Raw genomic sequence first — 6,000 nt, 5'->3', positions numbered from 1 at the left:
GCCTTTTTACACATTTCCTCCAGGTTTCTCAAATACTCTTCCAAGTCCCTTCCCGTTATTAATACATGTAATAAAAAAAGTTTTCTCTGTAACAGAAGGGATGAAATAAAGGAGTAAGAGGGGGGGGGGGGGGGGGGGGTTGGTCGCTTCAGTGCAAAACCAGCTACAAAGATTGGAATGTTTGGGATGATAGCGAAAGAATGTGCAAAAACTTCTTTCTCATAAAGGGTTTCAGAATGTTTTAGGGAAAGGTTAATTAATGCAAGATGTTTTTCTGTAAGTTGTTTTGATGTCTCTAAGAAGGGTTGTTTTAGGCTTAGTAGAGATAACACATAAGATGTCCCGTGGGAAGAAGGTGTGCAGAAACTGATCACTTCTGTATACACTGCTTACACGTAAGCCATTTTGGGCAAGGACACTCAATTAGTATATAAGGGAAGGTTCCGCCCTCAGTTTCTTTGGAAGCTCAACCGTGGGGAACGTGCACACCGCCCGGTATTGGACCAGGCTCACGAGTTGATCCTCTGACGAGACTGACACGCGGGCTCCCTCAGTCTACTGGTCTAGGATGATGGCTCTGGGTCTTTTGATATTACTGTAAGTATAGTATAATTCATATATCTGTATTACTGTAAGTCAATAGTACAATTCCTATATCTGCATGTATATTGCTATTATATTGTATGTAACTGATATTATATTTGAACAAGTAAACACAATTGAAGTATTGGACCTTTCCTCTTTGATTCCTGCCTGCTTATTTTCTCTTAAAACCTTGGAACCATTTTCCCAAACTAAAACACATATGTACTCACTAGCCTCCTTAAGAACACGAGGATAAATATTATCTGGTCCTGGTGATTTGTTCGATTTCAGTTTATTTAATCTGAGCAGTACTTCTCCCTCTACAATTTCCAAATCCCTCAGTACCTCCTTAGTAGTCCCTGTTACCTCTGGGAGGTTATCCACTTGCTCACTTGTAAACACCTCAGAAAAATGTAAGTTTAAGGCATCCGCTGTTTCACTGTCTGTATCTTTTAATTCCCCCTTTACTATTCCTGATGCACTTGACCTCCTCTTTGACTGTTCTTTTACTACTAAAATACTGAAAGAATCTCTTAGGGTCTTCTTTCACCTTATCTGCTATATTCCTCTCCAACTGTCTTTTAGCCTTCCTGATATCCTTCTTAATGGCTGCCCTCATGTTCTCATACGCTCTACAATTCACTTTGCAGTCATTAGTCTTATATGCCTTATAAAGCAGTTTTTTCCTTTGCAACTTCTTTTTTAAATCTTTATTAATCCACCGTGGAGTTTTTTTTAGTTTCCTATTAATTCCAAATTTAGGTATGTATCTGTCCTGCATTACATGTAAAACATTTTTAAACCTGTTCCACTGCTCCTCGACTGTCTCCACACTTAAAAGCTTATCCCAGTGTATCCTACTTAGGCTTTGTTGCATCTGCTCAAAATTAGCCCTACCAAAGTTCAACTTAACAATTTTAGTCTTTGCATCTGCACTCTTACAAAATACTGAGAATTGTATTTGTTCTGTCTTTTGCCTACTCACCAAAAAGGTGGTGGTTCGTGAGGGCTTTTATGCCAAAAAAAATGAGCAGCAGACCTTTTAGGTAACAACAAACAACAGCTTTTTATTTCGAACCCCGCCATCAGCACCCAGCATGCCTTGTTCAAAAACAAAGTTCCCATCCCACTTTTTCAGACCAATCACAAATAGAACATTTGCATTCTGGGGTTCTGTGCTCAGACACCACAGCTCCTCCCCTATAAATACTAACCCAGGTTGAACAGCAAACCAGAAAACAGTCTCCTTAAATTACATTGACAGCTCAGTAATACAGTTACCAAATTGTTCTTTTTTTTTTTTTTCATAGATCTAACCTCTGTGGTGCCCGCCTTATGCGAACTGGGCGAACTTGTGAATCCACCTGTGGTGGAGGTTCAGGTGGAGGCACTTGCATAGTCCCGGTTTCCATGTTGCAATGACTCCTGTCAGTGCCTGTGTCCGCTACAATGTTCATCTCAATATCATCGATATCCAGAGATCCTCCAGTTTGAACTAAATCAGCCTCCTCCACGCCAATTTCACCATTCTGTGTTAGTTTTTGTATTTAACAATTGATTTACATGCCTTTTTTACACATTTCCTCCAGGTTTCTCAAATACTCTTCCAAGTCCCTTCCCGTTATTAATACATGTAATAAAAAAAGTTTTCTCTGTAACAGAAGGGATGAAATAAAGGAGTAAGGGGGGGGGGGGGGGGGGGTTGGTCGCTTCAGTGCAAAAACCAGCTACAAAGATTGGAATGTTTGGGATGATAGCGAAAGAATGTGCAAAAACTTCTTTCTCATAAAGGGTTTCAGAATGTTTTAGGGAAAGGTTAATTAATGCAAGATGTTTTTCTGTAAGTTGTTTTGATGTCTCTAAGAAGGGTTGTTTTAGGCTTAGTAGAGATAACACATAAGATGTCCCGTGGGAAGAAGGTGTGCAGAAACTGATCACTTCTGTATACACTGCTTACACGTAAGCCATTTTGGGCAAGGACACTCAATTAGTATATAAGGGAAGGTTCCGCCCTCAGTTTCTTTGGAAGCTCAACCGTGGGGAACGTGCACACCGCCCGGTATTGGACCAGGCTCACGAGTTGATCCTCTGACGAGACTGACACGCGGGCTCCCTCAGTCTACTGGTCTAGGATGATGGCTCTGGGTCTTTTGATATTACTGTAAGTATAGTATAATTCATATATCTGTATTACTGTAAGTCAATAGTACAATTCCTATATCTGCATGTATATTGCTATTATATTGTATGTAACTGATATTATATTTGAACAAGTAAACACAATTGAAGTATTGGACCTTTCCTCTTTGATTCCTGCCTGCTTATTTTCTCTTAAAACCTTGGAACCATTTTCCCAAACTAAAACATTTTGGCGTAGTCGCTGCAGGATTTTGGGGAATTTGGTAAAATATTGAATTACTAAGTGAGGCAAAGGAAATCAGAGATGTTTAAGAAATGTCAGGTGTCTGTAAAGGAACCCATAACGGGCTTGCAGACGCGGGGGTGGGTTTTGCTAACTGCGGTTAGAAGTCTGGATAGTCTGGTAGACGAAAAAGAAAGGGAGATTAAGAAAATGCAAATGGACTTGGCGGATGCGTTAGGGCGGGCCTCAATGGCCGAATCCCAGGTAGCTGTATTATTGCCGCGGGTACAGAGAGCCGAGGGGATGGCGGAAAAGGCAGCCTTTTGCATAGCCAAGGTGAATGCGAAAAAGAAGCATAGACCGGATGTTGCGAAGATCAAAGCGTTTGTAGCAGCAGTTAACGTCCATGAGTGGGATCCTGAAAAATGGGACGGTAACATTTGGGATGATGATTATGAGGATGATGACAGACCCGATGCAGGGTCGGTAATTGACCCTCTGCCTCTACAGGCTAAACCCGTGATGCGTCGCAGACTTTATGCTGATGCACAGGGTAATGTTAAGATAAGGAGAAAAACCGGCGCAAGAGTAAACACAAGAAAGGAGGAAAGAAAGCCAAGGGCAAAGAAAAAGGGAAAAATAAAGGAAGGACTTTATATCCCGTTGAAGAATTAGAACATGCAGCACGAAATTGTTAAGGGTAAAGCTAAAGTGTAAGTTAAAATTTATTTTTTTTTTTAGAATTAACACAATGTAAATAGGTAGTATCGTAATCATAAATTCTGTTTCGGGAGGAGGAGAGGAGTGGGTGCAACATGCTGTGTTCTTGTTTTACAGAATTGGGGGTGTTCTGAATGAAGTAGGAGCCACCACATTAGGAGGCGAGGCAACAGAGACGACTCAGGTCCGATGGCGGTGGAACAATTCCACTAAGCCCAAACGTCAGGAGAACACCACGTGTCCGGAGAATCAGTCTTGCAATGTCCTCACCATTACGACTGGTGACGGGTGCACCATCTACTCCTCGAACTTGAAGGTGCCGGGGGTAAAACCACAGAAGTATCTGATTGAGTGCTCTGAAAACTTAAATATTACCTGGACGTCGAAAGTAACTTGGTGTATGGGGCCCTGGAACGGCTCCAAGGTACAGTGCGAGGTCAATGCAACATCAGGCGAATACACCTCTAATAAGACTGGGCCCATTGACTGGATTAATGCAACCGATATTATTAACAGGACTATACCAATGCTTGCCATAGCCGTGTGGGCCAGAACCCCCATAACGAGACAGTCACATGTAGAACCAATAATTGACACATGTAAACTTGTTTCTATGACAGCAAAAAGGACTAAGGTTACATGGCAAGTGACGTTTCCACTGTTGCCACAGTGTAAGCGTGCTAAACGGGCATGGTACGACACTTTCTTAGGAGGGGTTGGCACCACCCCTAGGAACTTTAAACACCGTAGATAATGAAATAACTGCAAACAAGCTTGAGAATGTGGGACGACATACTCACAAAGTGGCAGACCAAATGGCTAAGTGGTTACCTCAGTCCATGGTCTCTCATCAGCAAACAGTAAACTGGGATCAAACGCGCTTCAGATTGGATAATCATGGCTAGCAATGACACTCGATGGCTAAATGTCTCAACTTTCATGAACTGGACTGTATGCACTTTTAACATATTACAAGCACAGATACAGAAAAAATAATATGCAAATATGGCATGATATATGGAACTTTAGCAGTAGCTTATGGTTAACGGTTAAACCTGAAATACTGAGTGTAATGATACAATATGTAATGGGTATTGGTTTCAATATAATGTTACCACTATGATAACCTTGTGTAGATATCACGTTTTACCTGTTGTTGCACACGGACACCCTTGGTGCTGCTTATTATTATTATTGCTTTAATGACTATATTTAATTGCTATGTGTTTTGTGTTTTAAAACGAATTAATAATAGAGCACGACAGACAAGGTTGCTGATTTTGCGCTGAGCAAGGGACCGATTGTAATAAAAAGTTTTCTCTGTAACAGAAGGGATGAAATAAAGGAGTAAGGGGGGGGGTTGGTCGCTTCAGTGCAAAACCAGCTACAAAGATTGGAATGTTTGGGATGATAGCGAAAGAATGTGCAAAAACTTCTCATAAAGGGTTTCAGAATGTTTTAGGGAAAGGTTAATTAATGCAAGATGTTTTTCTGTAAGTTGTTTTGATGTCTCTAAGAAGGGTTGTTTTAGGCTTAGTAGAGATAACACATAAGTTGTCCCGTGGGAAGAGGTGTGCAGAAACTGATCACTTCTGTATACACTGCTTACACGTAAGCCATTTTGGGCAAGGACACTCAATTAGTATATAAGGGAAGGTTCCGCCCTCAGTTTCTTTGGAAGCTCAACCGTGGGGAACGTGCACACCGCCCGGTATTGGACCAGGCTCACGAGTTGATCCTCTGACGAGACTGACACGCGGGCTCCCTCAGTCTACTGGTCTAGGATGATGGCTCTGGGTCTTTTGATATTACTGTAAGTATAGTATAATTCATATATCTGTATTACTGTAAGTCAATAGTATAATTTTTATATATATATATATATATATATATATTATATATTACTGTAAGTCAATAGTACAATTCCTATATCTGCATGTATATTGCTATTATATTGTATGTAACTGATATTATATTTGAACAAGTAAACACAATTGAAGTATTGGACCTTTCCTCTTTGATTCCTGCCTGCTTATTTTCTCTTAAAACCTTGGAACCATTTTCCCAAACTAAAACAATACAGTATATCATCCAGATAACATATTACACCATCTAGGCCTTGTAATATTTGGTCCATGATTTTCTGAAAAGGGGCAGGGGCACTAGCAACCCCATATGGAAGCCTATTATATATGAACAAGCCTTTATGTGTATTTATGGTAAGGTAGGGTTTTGAGCCTTCCTCCAGCTCCACCTGCTGATATGCTTGTGACAAATCAAGTTTGGTGAACTGTTGACCCCCTGACAGTCTTGTAAATAAATCTTGCACTTTA

Source organism: Erpetoichthys calabaricus, chromosome 14, assembly GCF_900747795.2.
Source record: "Erpetoichthys calabaricus chromosome 14, fErpCal1.3, whole genome shotgun sequence".
Lineage (NCBI taxonomy): Eukaryota > Metazoa > Chordata > Cladistia > Polypteriformes > Polypteridae > Erpetoichthys > Erpetoichthys calabaricus.
This window is presented reverse-complemented; position numbering follows the sequence as displayed.